The sequence below is a fragment of the Sciurus carolinensis genome, unplaced genomic scaffold (genome assembly GCF_902686445.1).
Source record: "Sciurus carolinensis unplaced genomic scaffold, mSciCar1.2, whole genome shotgun sequence".
NCBI classification, from domain to species: Eukaryota; Metazoa; Chordata; class Mammalia; order Rodentia; family Sciuridae; genus Sciurus; species Sciurus carolinensis.
In genome coordinates, this window is record NW_025920150.1 from 379,420 (window position 1) to 397,324 (window position 17,905).

General features: G+C 37.1%; 1 long non-coding RNA gene and 1 pseudogene across 2 annotated transcripts in view; one reads left to right on the plus strand and one right to left on the minus strand.

The window, feature by feature from the left end:
• Positions 1 to 484: 484 nt before the first annotated feature.
• LOC124974464 (uncharacterized) overlaps positions 485 to 17,905 on the minus strand; it is a 57,811-nt gene continuing 40,390 nt past the window's right edge. For both annotated transcript variants that reach the window (XR_007106779.1, XR_007106778.1), the window contains one exon: positions 485 to 560. This is a non-coding gene — a long non-coding RNA (uncharacterized LOC124974464). The remainder of the gene's footprint in view (positions 561 to 17,905) is intronic.
• LOC124974463 (olfactory receptor 5D13-like) lies at positions 1,969 to 2,943 on the plus strand (annotated as a pseudogene).

Sequence of the window (17,905 nt, forward strand, 5' to 3'; positions counted from 1 at the left end):
TACTGGTAATCTGTCAGAAGGATGCCAGCATTATATGACCAACTAAAAGGAAGCATACTTGAAGAAAGAAAGGGGACATAGTTCAGGTAGATTTGGAGATTCAGACAGTGCTTTATACACAGTGGGTATAAATGTTCAGCTCTAAAATCTTATGAAAGTGGTGCATATGTGCTGGATTTGTCCCTTTACAGACAATTGAAGAAACAGGCTTAGGGCTATCTTATTACATTATCTAGTACTCGCAGTTGATTTCAAGTGTGCTTTATTGAGGAAGAATATCTTTAGTTTTGAGAGTTGCTTTGTTATTCCAAAAGGTCAAAGCACAGTACAATATTAAGAGTTTAAAGGAAATCCAGACAGTTAGTGTGGAAGAGTTTGGAGACATGGACTTGTGAGGAGCCCCTGAGTAATCTAGGCACCCTTAGCCAGGAAAAGGTGAGAGCAATAAATACTCACTCTTGGAATTAGATACGTGGGGACTTACCATGTGTAGGGGTGGGCCTTTTCTAAAACATCCCAATGGACAGAACGAAGCCCAAATCAAACTCTGCAGATGTGAACTTTAAGAAACAAAGGGAAAATATTACTGACGATGTTAACACAGAAGGATCATTGTGTTTCCACCTACCTTGGAGTGGTTCCCGATCTTGTTCCACAGATTTCAACTGCTAGACTTGCTTAATTATATCACACCCATAAAAATGGAACTCAAGTTCTACATCAAGTGTTGATCTCATAGATTGGTCTACATTTCTGGGATTTCTGATAGAAATAGCGATTTATATCTCAGCCTTCCAAATCTGCAAGGATTCCCCAAACAAAGCAAATCATTTCTGTATTTGAAAAGAACTATTTGTTCAACCACATGAACAGTACAGGAATTTGAAAATGAACCAACCCAATGACTCCATGCCCTTGATATGGGTACACTGTTTGTAGGGTGAATTAGCCATGATAAAATATCTAGAACGTCAAGATTTTGTATAACCAAGAAAAGCCCATGGAAGTTGCTTTTTAAAGTTCAGACTAAATATTGCTCCAGCTTCCAGTGTAAAAATGTTAGAATTATTTCTGCTTGTGAACCCAAACTCTGGTACAGTCTTCAATCCTTATTACATGTGTTTATATCATAGTATTTCATATCCAACATCAAAAGTTGCTTTTTGTTAATTGGAATTTTTAAAAACTATTTTTAATTGTAAATGAACACAGTACTTTTATTTATTTTTATATGGTACTGCAGATTGAACCCAGTGCTTCACCTATACAATGTTTTATATGTAGTTTATGTATATAATTTCTCTGTATATAAGAGATTATATAATTTCTATGGTTTTTGTTAATGCACATTTTATTGGTCTGAATTTCTGGGAAATAAGGTATTTTCATTTTAAAAATATATAATAAATATATATTCAATAAATATATGATATATAATAAAATGTATATATTTTACATAGAGAAGGAGAGAGTTAGAGACTGGCAGAAAGACAGACAAATAGACATATGGAGTGAAATGAAGTACTACACCATCATAAACAAGATGATAATTTTCTGAAAATTAAAAGACTGCCTAACATTTTTCCTCAGCAATTGTTTAGATACTAGAGCTTTTTCAGATGGTCAAAGGGTAACAACAGCACTGAGAAACGTGTGTCAATGTTATTAGAGAACAGGGATCAGTTTCTGATGACCAAAGGAGATTCTAAGCAACTTAGATTACAGGATGTTTCTAGGAATAGTAAAACTAAAATATCCATAGAGAACTGCTCAGTACCAATGAAGCTGCAGGAGTGCTTATCTGCCCTCTTCCCTGACTGGATTAAAAACAAGGAATATCTGGCGAAATCCGCTGCGAGGATCCCCACTGGCAGGCGTGCTTAGCCACCTAGGCTCTGCGATGTCCTGAGACATGCTCCTCTGCTTTCCTTTCATGACACCAGTCTCTCTGCTCTTTCACTGCTCAGGATGAACTCTCAGATTTCCTCCAACAAGAGCCGGATGCAGGAGGGGAACCAGAGTGCAGTCTTCACCTTTGTCTTCTTGGGCTTCTCAGAATATCCGAAACTTCAGGTGCCCCTGTTCCTGGTGTTCTTGACCATCTACACAATTTCTGTACTGGAAAACCTTGGCATGATATTGATTATCAGGATCAACCCCAAACTTCACACTCCAATGTACTTTTTCCTCAACCATTTATCCTTTGTCAATTTTTGCTATACCACCACAATTGCACCCAAACTTTTAGACTCTTGATTGTGGAGGACAGAAGCATGTCCTTCAAAGGATGCATAGCACAGTTTGTCTTTGGCTGCACGTGTGTCATTACGCAAACATTTATTTTGGCAGTGATGGCCTATGACCGGTTTGTGGCTGTTTGTAACCCCCTGCTCTACACAGTTGCTATGTTGCGAAGGCTGTGTGCTCTCCTGGTGGCTGGAAGTTACATATGGGGCGGAATCTGTTCCTCCACGCTCACATATTTTCTCCTGGCACTATCTTACTGTGGCTCTGGAGTCATCAATCACTTTTGCTGTGAGTACTCTGCCATCATCTCTGCATCCTGCTCGGATTCCTCCATCAGCCAGCTGGCATGTTTAGTCATCTGTATGTTCAATGAGGTTTGCAGCCTGCTGATCATCCTTACCTCCTATGTCGTCATAGTCATTACAGTCATCAAGATCCCTTCTAAGGGTGGCCTGCAGAAAGGCCTTCTCCACCTGTGGCTCCCACCTGGCTGCCATCTGCTTCTGCTATGGGGTCATTCTCCTTCTCTACTGTGTGCTCAAATCTAAAAGTTCCTTGCTCCTCGTCAAATTTGCCATGGTGTTTTACAGCATGGTCATCCCCATGCTAACCCCCCTTATCTACAGCCTAAGAAATAAAGATGTCAAGGAGACCTTGAGAAAGTTAGTGCACTTAAAAGTGCTTTCTCACTCATGATAGTTAAAAACACGTATACATGTGTTTCTCTTCCAACTTCAAAATAACGTGCATTCAACATTGCATTGTTTTCAATTGTCTCTTCAAATAATGCTATGACGTTGTTTAGAGAATTTGTGAGATTGAGATATATATATATATATATATATATATATATATATATATATATGATTGTCAAATCAAGTTATACTTTAACAATCACTTATGAGTGAAGGGAAAAAAGAGAAAGGTAATCCTGCTTTTGCCTCAACTAAAATGTAGTAGGCTAAACCATGGTCCTCTATGATGTCTGCAGTCTATATTTTATAACTTAAGTATTTATCTTTTATTTCAACCTTCCCTTTCTCTTCACTCTCTTCCCCTCCTCACCCTTCATTTCCTTTCTGCATTTTCAGTGTTCTGTCATTCTCTCTCCCAGTGTGGCAACCTTACACACAAGAACGTTTTAATAATGATTCTCTGTGTTTTCCTCCAACAAAGTGAAGACAAAACACAAGCAACACTACTTAATTGGCACATAATAACCTTCCCACTCCCTTTACATGCTCTGCCTGGAGATTGTGGCATCCATAATCTTTCTCTTTACAGTTACAATCTGTACATATGGATTTTGAACATGTACATTTTATTTTTTTCTGCATTCAAGATGCATTTAAACTAAATCTTAACATATACATTCCATTTTATCTGGTGTTGTTTTTCAGGATTTTGTTCACAACTGTGTTTAAGTCATAAATTGTAACCACACTTTATTTTTTTATTGCAGAATTGTGTTCTGTTAAATGAATCTACCATAATTAGTTTATTCATACTACTGTTTATTTTTTATTTGGCATTGTTTCCTTTTTAGTATCTTATTGTAAGTGCTTCTAAGAACATTGTTCTGAAGGTCTGCCTTATGTGGATTTCCATTAATCTAATTGAATTATTTCCAAATTTTTAGAAAACTTGTTTGTAGAAGAAGAAATCATGTCCTTCTCAGGATGCATTGAGCAATTCTTTGTGTGCATTCTTTTGGGGACAGATATATTCATATTAGCAGTGGTGTGTTAGGAGTGATTTTTAGCAGTTTCTAACCCTCCTTTCCACACAGTTGCAATGTTCTAAAGCTCTCACCTTTCTATGGACTGTGACATACTCTAGGGATTTCATCAGTTCCTTAGTATCCATGTACTTTTGGTTGGCTTTGTCTTTGGTACAACTATGTTAACATATAGCTTTGTGAGCATAGTCCTGTTGATGCTTTTCCTGCTCTGTCCCCTACCTAATGCAGAATAGTACTTTTGCCATTTGCCTTTTCTAATGAAATATCCAGGCTTTTGATCATTGTCTGCCCCATGTTTCATTTTGATCATGAAAATACCTTCAACTGGGGGCGCTACAAACCTCCTCTACATGAGTCTTTATCATACTGTCATTGCTATGTTCATGGTGCAATCACTAAAATGCAATCACTTGTTGCCAAAGCGACCTGTCTATCATAGAGTGGCCATCCCATGCTCTGCCCACCATCTATAGCCTCAGGAGCAAAATGTGAATGGAGGCATCACAAAAATTACCAAAACCCAATTGTTACACCATAACTTTAGTGATACCAATTACTTCTCAGACTAGTAGTGCTATTGTTCAACAAAAAATCAGCACATGAATCTGTGATGAATCTCCAAGTAGGATCCTGATATCTGTTCACCCTATTCTTCAGTACAGTAACTTTCAAAAACTAAAATTCTCTTGCTTAAAGTCTCAGAAGACTTATATCAAATCTTTTATTTAGATGTCATATCAAAGGTTTCTGTTTTACTATACCATGTCATTGTCAGATCAATATTAAGTTCAATTTAAATCTTGGGAAATATTAGTTTTGGAGGATATCATCAAAAATTATAATTTGCATAAGACATGTACCACATAGTGTAAAACTAGTAAGCAAAGAGCTGCTTATCATAAAAGATGAAACCTCTAAAATTATTCACATTTAGTTCCACATGGGTTGTTGGCATTGAACCTTTTGGAGGAAACAAAACAAAATCTTACCTATCTTTAAAATTTCAGATTTTTAAGTAGTCAAATTTTATTTGGCATTTTATGTATTTATTTTTGTTCTGTTTAGTTATACATGCCAGTAAAGTCTATATGGACATATTTATACAAACAAAGAGTATATTTTATTCTAACTAGTATTCCAGTATTGTGGATGTACAAGATGTTGACATTCACTGTGGCATATGAATACAGGGAAGTTATGTCAGATTCATTCTATAGTCTTTGCTAATTCTATCCCCCTTTCCTTCCCTTCATTCCCCTTTGTCTAATCCACTGAACTTCTATTCTCCCCCCCTCCCCATCCTTTTGTATGTTTGCATACACATATCAGAGAGAACATTCAATCTTTGGTTTTGGGATTGGCTCAATTCACTTAGCATGACAGTCTCCAGATTCATCCATTTACTAGCAAATGTCATAAAGGCATTTTTCTTTATGAATGAATAATATTCAATTGTGTACACATACACCACATTTTCTTTATACATTCATTTATTGGACACCTGGGTTGGTAGCTTACCTATTGTGAATTGAGCTGCTATGAACATTGATGTGGCTGTCACTGTAGTTTGCTGATTTTAACTTCTTTGCATATACATGCCAAGGAGTGGTATAACTTGATCAGATGGTGGTTTTATTCCTAGATTTTGAGGAATCTTTATCCTGCTTTCTAGAGAGGTTGCACCAATTTTCAGTTCACCCAGAAATGTATAAGCATTCCTCTTTTTTCAAATCCTCACTAACATTTTTGAAAATTTGACTAGAATAATTTTAGATGCATTTTCATTTGTGAAAAAAAAATGTAGCAATCTCAATTATTTCACCCCATTTATTTCATAATCTTCCAGTGAAACAAGAATGTTGAGGTAACACACACACATTATTCAGTCATCAGCTACTTTTAGATGAAAAATGTAATATGCAGTCTTTAACTACTAGATCAATGACTGAGGTAGTTCTGTTGATATGAATTGAGCTGTTTTGGCTTGAGAAGGAGCTGACTTGTTCAGCTCACCTTCAACTTAGGTCTGTCTGTCATCTTCCCTTGACCATTTGCCTACTTGTATTTGCTCATAGTAAAAGTTACAATAGACTTTGCCAATAATAAAATACTATAAGTTGCTGATTGACTCTCCAGTGTAAATTTTATGTGTCTGAACAAATAACATGGTTAAGTCAAAAAGCAAGTGGAGAGAAAGTAATCTCCCTCTTATAGAAATAGAAAGTTATATGTCATCAGTCAGGGTACTGGTAGGTGTGAGGAATTAGACTCAATATCTCCAAATTCATGAAAATTAGTATAACTCAACATATTCTTTCTTAACTGTGCCAGATGATTTAGTATGTATAAAAGATAACCCATGAATGTAACTTGATTTACTGAAGTTTTCTACTATTTTTTGTTCACTTGATTGCCTTCACTTAATGACTCATTGAGATAAAATATAAGAACTCCTCTTGTCTTTGTATCTTGACCACCATGTAGCATAGAGAACAGGGAACATACCCATACATCATAGGTTCACTCTACCCTACTAGGAGACACCTGTTTTTCCCTAAGATTTCTTTGTTCTACCAAATAAAACTTGAAAAAAATCTTCCTATAACACTATTTCAAAACACATGCCTTATACAACTTACCATTTAGGTATATTCAACACTTATTGAATATTGCAATATTAAAAAAAATCACCTCAAATTTTAATTTTTAGTCAACCATGGATTACAATTTAATTTCTAGTGATTAGATTATAAAATGCATAGGTGAGTGTACATATTTTATTAAAGATTTTTGAAATTTTTATGTCTAATTGTTTATAATTTTACAAATTTGTAGAGTAGTAGTGTTTTTCAATACACATGTATTTAACATAGTGGACAAATTCATGCATTTACAGTATTTTCCACTTCAAACATTTGTATAACATTAATCTGTACATTTTATGTGTTTTTTTGTGTAAAAAGTCATGTCTTCTGATGATGATACATTTATCTATTTATATAGCATCTCCCTCCCTATCATTTGTTTAAATGTATGTGTGTATTACCAGCTATACATCTTAAAATTTATGTGATTCAATATGAAAAAAATGATAATAATATCTCATTATAATTTCAAAATTATTTGAGGTTTTATGAAAACACAGTTTTAGTTTTCATGTAAATATCCTTTATCAAATCGTGGCACTTCTTATCTTTTTAACTGAAGAAATTTCTACAAAGGATTGTTGTTAAATTTTTAAAAGAATATTTTCTGAAAATATTAATATCACATGTATTTACAGTCTCAATCTGTTTGGATTTAGTGGTGTGTAAGTTAACACTAATTGATTGATAATTATTATTTTTTTATTATTATTGTATACAAATGGGATACATGTTGTTTCTCTATTTGTACATGGAATCAAGGCATACCATTTGTGTAATCATATGTTTACATAGGGCAATGAAGTTTGATTCATTATTTTTCCCCTTCCCCCCCACCCCTCCCACCCCTCTTTTCCCTCTATACAGTCCTTCTTTCCTTCTTTCTTACCACACTCCTTATCTCTAACACTAAACCTAACCCTAACCCTAATGCTAACCCCGCCCACACCCCATTATATGTCCTCATCCACTTATCAGTGAGATCATTTGTTCTTTAGTTTTTTGAGATTGGCTCATCTCACTTAGCATTATATTCTCCAATTTCATCCATTTGCCTGCAAATGTCATAATTTTATCATTCTTCATTGCAGAGTAATATTCCATTGCATATATATGCCACAGTTTCTTTATCCATTCATCAACTGAAGGGCATCTAGGTTGGTTCCACAATCTGGCTATGGTGAATTGAGCAGCAATAAACATTGATGTGGCTGTATCTCCGTAGTATGCTGATTTTAAGTCCTTTGGGTACAGGCCAAGGAGTGGGATAGCTGAGTAAAATGGTGGTTCCATTCCAAGCTTTCTGAGGAATCTCCATACTGCTTTCCAGAGTGACTGCACTAATTTGCAACCCCACCAGCAATGTATGAGTGCTCCTATTTCACCACTACCTCGCCAACACCTATCGTTGCTTGTGTTCTTGATAATCGCCATTCTAATTGGGGTGAGATGAAATCGTAGGGTAGTTTTATTTGCATTTCCCTTAATACTAGAGATGTTGAAAATTTTTTCATATATCTGTTGATTGCTTGTACATATTCTTCTGTGAAGTGTCTGTTCATTTCCTTAGCCCATTTGTTGATTGGATTATTTGTATTCTTGGTGTAGAGTTTTTTGAGTTCTTTATAGATTCTGGAAATTAGCGCTCTATCTGAAGTATGGTTGGCAAAGATATTCTCCCACTCTGTAGGCTCTCTCTTCACATTGCTGATAGTTTCCTTTGCTGAGAGAAAGCTTTTTAGTTTGAATCTATCCCAGTTGTTGATTCTTGCTTTTATTTCTTGTGCTATGGGAGTCCTGTTAAGGAAGTCTGATCCTAAGCCAACAAGTTGAAGATTTGGACCTACTTTTTCTTCTATAAGATGCAGGGTCTCTGGTCTGATTCTGAGGTCCTTGATCCATTTTGAGTTGAGGTTTGTGTAGGGTGAGAGATAGGGGTTTAATTTCATTCTGTTGCATATGGTTTTCCAGTTTACCCAGCACCATTTGTTGAAGAGGCTATCTTTTCTCCATTGCATATTTTTGGCCCCTTTGTATAGTACGAGAAAATTGTATTTATTTGGGTTTGTGTCCATGCCCTCTATTCTATACCATTGATCTACCTGTCTATTTTGGTACCAATACCATGCCATTTTTGTTACTATTGCTTTGTAGTAGAGTTGAAGATCTGGTATTGCGATACCCCCTGCTACGCTCTTGCTACTGAGGATTGCTTTAGCTATTCTGGGTTTCTTATTCTTCCAGATAAATATCATAATTGCTTGCTGTATTTCTGCAAGGTACATCATTGGAATTTTAATTGGAATTGCATTGAATCCATATAGCACTGTTGGTAGTATGGCCATTTTGACAATATTAATTCTGCCTATCCAGGAACATGGGAGATCTTTCCATCTTCTAAGGTTTTCTTTAATTTCTTTCTTTAGTGTTCTGTAGTTCTCATTGTAGAGGTCTTTTACCTCTTTTGTGAGATTGATTCCCAAGTATTTTATTTTTTTGAGGCTATTGTGAATGGGGTAGTTTTCCTAATTTCTCTTTCTGAAGATTCATCACTTATGTATAAAAATGCATTGGATTTATGAGCATTGAACTTGTAACCTGCTACTTTACTGAATTCACTGAGTTCTAAAAGTTTTCTGGTGGAATTTCCAGGTTCCTCTAAATATATAATCATGTCATCAGTGAACAGGGATAGTTTGAGTTCTTCTTTTCCTATTCGCATCCCTTTAATTTCTTTGGTTTGTCTAATTGCTGTGGCTAGAGTCTCAAGGACGATGTTGAATAGAAGTGGTGAAAGAGGGCATCCCTGTCTTGTTCCAGTTTTTAGGGGGAATGCTTTCAGTTTTTCACCATTTAGAATGATATTGGCCATGGGCTTAGCGTAGATGGCCTTTATAATGTTAAGGAATGTTCCCACTACCCCAATTTTTTCTAGTGTTTTGAGCATGAAGGGATGCTGTATTTTATCGAATGCTTTTTCTGCATCTATTGAAATAACCACGTGATTCTTAAGTTTAAGTCTGTTGATATGGTGAATGACATTTATTGATTTCCGAATGTTGAACCAACCTTGCATCCCTGGGATAAAACCCACTTGATCATGGTGCACTATCTTTTTAATATACATTTGTATGCGATTTGCTAAAATTTTGTTCAGAATATTTGTGTCGATGTTCATTAAAGATATTGGTCTGAAATTTTCTTTCCTCGATGTGTCTCTGTCTGGTTTAGGTATCAGGGTGATATTGGCTTCACAGAACGAGCTTGGGAGGGTTCCCTCCTCTTCTATTTCATGGAATACTTTGAGGAGTATTGGAATGAGCTCTTCTTTAAAGGTTTTGTAGAACTCGGCTGAGAACCCATCTGGTCCCGGACTTTTCTTTGTTGGTAGGCTTTTGATGACCTCTTCTATTTCATTGCTTGAAATTTATTTATTTAAGTTGTGTATGTCCTCCTCGTTCAGTTTAGGTAATTCATATGTCTCTAGAAATTTGTTGATGTCTTCGAGGTTTTCTGTTTTGTTGGAGTATCAATTTTCAAAATAGCTTCTAATTATGTTTTGTATTTCACTCAGGTCTGTTGTGATGTTTCCTTGTTCATTCTGAATTTTAGTAATTTGAGTTTTCTCCCTCTTTCTCTTTGTTAGTGTGGCTAAGGGTTTATCAATTTTATTTATTTTTTCAAAGAACCAACTATTTATTTTGTTAATTTTTCCAATTGTTTCTTTTGTTTCAATTTCGTTGATTTTGGCTCTGATTTTAACTATTTCCTGTCTTCTACTACTTTTGGTGTTGGTCTGCTCTTCTTTTTCTAGGGCTTTGAGCTGTAGTGTTAAGTCATTTATTTGTTGATTTCTACTTCTTTTGTTGAATGCGCCCCATGAAATAAGTCTTCCTCTAAGTACTGCTTTCATAGTGTCCCAGAGATTTTGATATGATGCGTCTTTGTTCTCGTTTACTTCTAAGAATTTTTTTATTTTCCTCCTGATGTCTTGTGTTATCCATTCATCATATAATAGTGTATTATTTAATCTCCAGGTATTGGAGAAGTTTCTGTTTTTATTCTGTCATTTATTTCTGATTTCAATCCATTATGATCTGATAGAGTACAAGGTACTCTAGTTGCTGAGTCTCACAACTCCCTCAGCCATTGTGGAAAACCCACAGTAACTGCTTCTATGGACTCACATATTGTGTGACCCACCAGCTGCTCTCCTGGGAATAAACCCAACAGAAATACAACCGTATGAATACAAAGCAACAAGGGAAAGAAGGCTTGAAGCATCACTACTCATGACAGCAACAGAAGGACTGGACACAAACAAGTGGTATGTTCATGCACTGGAACTATTTAATGCAAATTAATTTTCCTTTTAAGAAAAAAAGAATAAAATAATTAAAAATAAGGGGAAAATATTTTGAATTCAGAAACTGAAAAAGTCAAATGATTTTCAAAGGTGATTTTGTGTCCAATTTGAGAGCATACATTTTTATTAAAATAACATGGATTTTATTTTTCCAAATGTTCAGTTTTAGTTAAAAAAACTTAAACATTAAAAAATAGTAAGAAACAACCCATACATCGTAAATACTCAGTGACAGATGATTATGTTCCATTAATAGTCACATTTGCTTCTCTTGAATGAATAACTGCCTATTTTTCCTAGACTTTGGGACAAAGAGAGGTGATCACCCTCATCTTTTTGTTCCCTGTTGGAAAAAGTCGATAACATCCTTATGCAGCCATTGTAAGTTCCATATTATCATTCTTTAGGACTCACTTTTAACTCACTTCCCTTTGCAGACCAAGAAAATAAAGGGTTCTCTCTTTGCGTGACACAGTTGCAATGTGATTATGATGTAATCATTTGCAAAATGGCACAGGTGCAAGATGAGGCTGAAATATTGAGAGAGGTGAAGAGATCTGGGAAAGTGATGAGACATGATGCTGGGTGTGACCTCTCCAGATTGGAGCAAGGATTCTACTTTTCCTCTGCTTGAAATGGGAGCTACAGGAGAATTCTCAGTAGAGGAGGATGGTGATCTGGCTCATATTTAAGAGGATCGCCCTGGCACCAGGTGGCAAGGCAGATTCTTGGGGGTCCAGTGTGGTAACATGGACAATAATTTTAAGGATAACACAGTAACTCAAGCACAAACCTAGGATGGCTGGAACATAATGGTGACTGTTGAGTTAGGGAGATGAGGTCCAACTTGAGGTATCTTTTGATGGTGGGGTCACAGGCAGTGACCTAGATATAGAGGGCTTCAGAGTAACATCCACTTGCACTTAGTAGAAGCTGCATGACACACAAAGGTACCATTTACTGAAGAGAGTCAGGAGTGTTGGAGGAACAGGTTTGGAGGGTTGGTGGGGAAAACAGGAATTTAGTTTTTAGACCACTCAGGTTTGAGATATTGACATCCAAAGGAGATATTAAATAGGAAGTTGGATATTTAGGGAAGAGATTTGAGTTTGGGACAAATTTTGGAGTTGCCATAATAAAAGAAAATGGTGTATAAAGCCATGAGCCTGCATGAGGACAGGAAGTGAACACAGAAAGAGAGAGTGAGTCATGAGGAGGGGCCAGCCAGCAGAGGAAGGAGAGAAACTGGCCAGGAGGATGAGGTGAACATAGACAAAGACGGGCCCTCTGTTTAGAGCAGCCCGGAGGGATGCAGGCATGGAGAGATTTTTTTTTTTAATTAGAATGGGAGATGTCAGAGCACCTTTGAATGTAAATGCTAATGATTCAACATACAGGGGATTGTTGACCATACAGGAAGAAAAAGGAGATGCCTATAGAAGCAAGATCCGAGAAGAGGCAGGAAGGTGGGCCCCAGGCAGGTAAGAGGAAATGGCCTGGGCCAGGGCAGACACTTCATGTAGATGAGCAGCAGCAAGGACAACTCATAGGCACAAAGGCTTGAAAGCAAGTTGACACAGTTGTCTAGGAACAGAACATTCCAATGATCCCCTGGTGGTTTCACTGTCCTAGTGGAAAAGCAGCAAGAGGATGAGGGGAGATGGGAGGTGAAGTGGTGGAGGAAATTCAAGAGGCTAGGAGACATGTTCAAAGAGTGGTCTGAACAGTCAGGGGTGAATGTGCAAGACTGGAAGCTGAAAGGTGTGGAATTATAGGTGGTGACCTTGAGTTCAGAGGACACAGAAGAAGGGTTTAGGGAGGACAGAGAAAACAGTCAGGGTTTAGAGGTGGGAAGGGAACAGAGAGATGGGGTACAATGACAGGTGGGCTGTTGATTCTTGAGAAAAGGGCACAGTGAGGTCTGTCTTGATGTCCTCAAATTTGACAGTGACAGACAGATATGAGTTGGGGACAGAAGCTATGGCTTGTCCAGAAGTTCTTTGATATGTATTTATTCCTCACAGAGTGAAGGACAAGAAGGGAAAAAGAGGCAGAGTGTGAGACCTACTTGGAGTTGCATTCCAGTGGTGGGAGGGATATGACCAGTGGCCATTTCAGTGGTAGATACACATTCTAGAACATCCACGTTACCCACTACCACCTACATACAATGGTCACAGTACTGGACTTATATACAGCAATGCTGTTCATGTGACACAGCCTTCAAAGGAACACCCTGTATTAAATTCCTCACATGCTTCAGGTATCATAACTAGGCTCTGTGGTGACATTAGGGAGAAAGAAGTTTGCACTTTCATGCTGCAAGGAGCAGGCCACCAAATGCAGCAGAAGAAGTTATCACAGTGTCAGAGGTGAGCTACAGAGTAAGACTGGTGAAACATGAAAGAGAAATTGGAAAGGCTTTTTGACAGACGTTGCAATAATGAGTGAGTTTGTAGGATTTCCACAAAATGGTGGAAAAGATGCCCAATCCCAATAAGACCAGACAGAGAAGTCTCTGTAGTTATACACTAGTTTTGCTTTGTGAAGCCTGGGTACAGGTCTGGAAGGAGTGGAGGGGTAGACTTGGAACTTGGGTTTAATGGTGAGACAGGCTTTTCCCACTGGAAAGAACAGTCTGTATTAAATTTAATAAATGAGGAACCTTTTGAGGTTCAATGGGGTTATGATTGAGGAGAATCCACAGGATCCATGGGCTCATTGAGGAAGGGTAAGAAGGGAATTCAGGAAGTAGTGGGAATGTCACTGCCCTGGTCAGACCAGAAGCTTACAACTTCTAAGGTGAAAGGGTGCCTGGGACTAAAAGGACACAAGGGACTACTTGGGTGCACATCCAGATACACACAGGTGGGGACACCCACAAATGGTGCCTGGGTCTCACCGTGTCAGGGACTGGGAGATGGGTAGTGCTGTCTATGGGACCAAGTGACTGACTTCCTCCTGGGAACAAGCATGTTTGGGTTCAGTGTTTGAATTGAACCCAAGCAACAAATTGCATGGTTCTCACTACATGCCTATGACAGACCAGGGGTCACAATACCACTCTTGGTGTTTGGGAGAGAAAGAAAGAGGAGGTGGGGCAGGAACAAAGGAAACTACTGAAAAGAAAAACTGAGATTGAGAAACCTGATGAGAGGAAGGAAGAAGAGAAGAAAACAAAATAAAATGGAATTGTGGACACATGGAAGAATGCAGGTTCTCCAAGTGTTTCAAACACCACTGGTCCCTATAGATAATATTTCAACTGAGCAGTCCTCCACCAATATGTGGCAGTATTTTTATGAATTTATGCCGTTGGTCATCTATTTTAATTTTCATAATTTTACTTTTTAACCTTTTCTCTTTGCAGAGGTGTTTCCCTTCTTTATTTTAAAAACAGCAGCCTTGTGGTTCTAGACATTATGAAACACCTCATTCATGTCATGTTACTCAGAGAAATGTAATTCCTTAAAGTTTTTTTTTTCTGCTGTACCTTAGCATTATACATAATCACAGACGATGTTCAAGATTTTTCATTTAAATTACACATCACTGTTTTTCTTCCTGAGAATGTAAAGTCAATCACAACTCCTGGAATAATCTATATTTACACATCATGTACTAATTGTAACCTGTTTATATTTCTGAATTTATAACTCTTCCTTTCTCCCTTATTTCCACTGTAGGGCATACAGAGCCAAGCATGGCTTATAAGTAATTATCAGAAATACACGTTCTTACATAACACTGAAAGGATGAATTGTTTGATATAAATATCCTCTCTAAAAATTGATCTTTTTGTTCTAACTTCATGAGAGTCATTATTTTCATTTACTGATGTGGCTGACACCCTGTGAATAAGATGACCTATCAAAGGCTTATCACTTGCTATCTGGATATTAAAAGTTCCAAGAGAATTATTAGTGTTATTACTATTCTGATGTAACACTTTCTTTTCCATTTGAATTTCTCACATCTTGGTCAAGAAATGAAATGAGCAAACAACTTGTCAATACTAAGCTATCAACTGTGTGTACCTTTTCTATAAAGTGATAATCAGTCAAGGGGACTGAGCACCTGATTCTGAAATTAATGACTTCTGAGAATGATTTAGTTAAGAGAGAACATTACCAACAATTTGCTTTGAAGCATTAAAATCACTACCTACTTTGTCCTTTAAATTTTCTTCTAGACTTTGTGCTTTTGGTCACAGTTTAGCTCATGCTTAACTTCTAAAAACTAACTGTATGTGAGAAAGGATACGACAACTTCCTAAAGAAAGTACTAACTGATTAAAAACCTCCTTAGGGCATTTTCTATGTCCTCAAATTTGCCATTCACTGTCTTCTCAAAAAGTAAGAATATATAATAAATTTCACGTTTGCTAGAAGTGTCAATATTTCTAAGGTTTCAAAGAGTGCAATAAACTGTATGTGGATATGAGAGGTGATATTTATGTGGCCCTTGAAATGTAATGAGGACTGGGGGAGGGGGCTTAAGAGAGAGCAGGGATCCTGACATCCTCAGGTTCTCATTTAGTAAACATACAATTTTTCCTGCATGAAGTGGTTTAATATATAAAACATATTAATTGTGGCATTCTGTTTAATCTATTCTGGGATATATAGTTTAAGAAGGGGAGGTTTTGAAATATGAACATGGCTAGGTTCCCTACCAATTTCAGATCAAAGATCTGGGTGAGATCTGAGGAATTCATATCTAACATCTTAGGTGATTCCTTAAGAAACATGAGGAGAAATCCAAACAAAGAGGCATTGTTCCTAAATAACTCTGATGAAGTTTTTCAGACTATGGCAAAAAAGTGGGGGGATTTACTCAGCTATTATTTTAAAAACACCTATTGATATAATATCTTGCTTTGTCAGTTAGGTAATTTCTACCATTGCACTATTTGGAATGACTCTTCTTCATACTTAAGAGGTGAACCTAATGGAATCATAGCCTCACTTATGATTAGAATAAGTATGCACTGATTGGATGATACTCTCAATTATGAAGGCATCTATAGTATGCTGAACATTTTTCCAACTGGTTATGTAGGAAGGAAGAAGCTAGGCTTTTGGTTTTTTTTGGTTTTTTGGTTTTTTTATTGTATACAAATGGGATACATGTTGTTTCTCTATTTGAACACAGAGTCAAGGCATACCATTTGTGTAACCATACGTTTACATAGGGCAATGATGTTTATTTTTCTTTCCTTCCCCCCCACCCCTCCCACCCCTCTTTTCCCACTATACAGTCCTTCTTTCCTTCATTCTTACCGCTCTCCTTATCCCTAACCCTAAACCTAACCCTAAACATAATGCTAACCCCTCCCACCCCCCATTATATGTCCTCATCCGCTTATCACCGAGATCATTCGTCCTTTAGTTTTTTGAGATTGGCTTATCTCACTTAGCATGATATTCTCCAATTTCATCCATTTGCCTGCAAATGCCATAATTTTATCATTCTTCATTGCGGAGTAATATTCCATTGTATACATATGCCACAGTTTCTTTATCCATTCATCAACTGAAGGGCATCTCGGTTGGTTCCACAATCTGGCTATGGTGAATTGAGCAGCAATGAACATTGATGTGGCTGTATCTCTGTAGTATGCTGATTTTAAGTCCTTTGGGTATAGGTCAAGGAGTGGAATAGCTGGGTCAAATGGTGTTTCCATTCCAAGCTTTCTGAGGAATCTCCACACTGCTTTCCAGAGTGGCTACAATAATTTGCAACCCCACCAGCAATGTATGAGTGTTCCTTTTTCACCACATCCTCACCAACACCTATCTTTGCTTCTATTCTTGATAATCGCCATTCTAATTGGGGTGAGATGAAATCTTAGGGTAGTTTTGATTTGCATTTACCCTTATTTCTAGGGATGTTGAACATTTTTTCATATATCTGTTGATTACTTGTACATCTTCTTCTGTGAAGTGTCTGTTCATTTCCTTAGCCCATTTGTTGATTGGATTATTTGTATTCTTGGTGTAGAGTTTTTTGAGTTCTTTATAGATTCTGGAAATTAGCGCTCTATCTGAAGTATGGTTGGCAAAGATATTCTCCCACTCTGTAGCCTCTCTCTTCACATTGCTGATAGTTTCCTTTGCTGAGAGAAAGATTTTTAGTTTAAATCTACCCCAGTTGTTGACTTCTTGCTTTTATTTCTTGTGCTATAGGAGTCCTGCTAAGGAAGTCTGATCCTAAGCCAACAAGTTGAAGATTTGGACCTACTTTTTCTTCTATAAGATGCAGGGTCTCTGGTTTGATTCCGAGGTCCTTGATCCATTTTGAGTTGAGTTATGTGTAGGGTGAGAGATAGGGGTTTAATTTCATTCTGTTGCATATGGTTTTCCAGTTTTCCCAGCACCATTTGTTGAAGAGGCTATCTTTTCTCCATTGCATATTTTTGGACCCTTTGTCTAGTATGAGAAAATTGTATTTATTTGGGTTTGTGTCCATGTCCTCTATTCTGTACCATTGATCTACCTGTCTATTTTGGTACCAATACCATGCCGTTTTCATTAATATTGCTTTGTAGTAGAGTTGAAGATCTGGTATTGCAATACCCCCTGCTTCGCTCTTGCTACTGAGGATTGCTTTAGCTATTCTAGGTTTTTTATTCTTCCAGATGAATTTCATAATTGCTTGCTCTATTTCTGCAAGGTACATCACTGGGATTTTAATTGGAATTGCATTGAATCTGTATAGCACTTTAGGTAGTATAGTCATTTTGACAATATTAATTCTGCCTATCCAGGAACATGGGAGATCTTTCCATCTTCTAAGGTTTTCTTTAATTTCTTTCTTTAGTGTTGTGTAGTTCTCATTGTAGAGGTCTTTCACCTGTTTTGTGAGATTGATTCCCAAGTACTTTATTTTGTTCGATGCTATTGT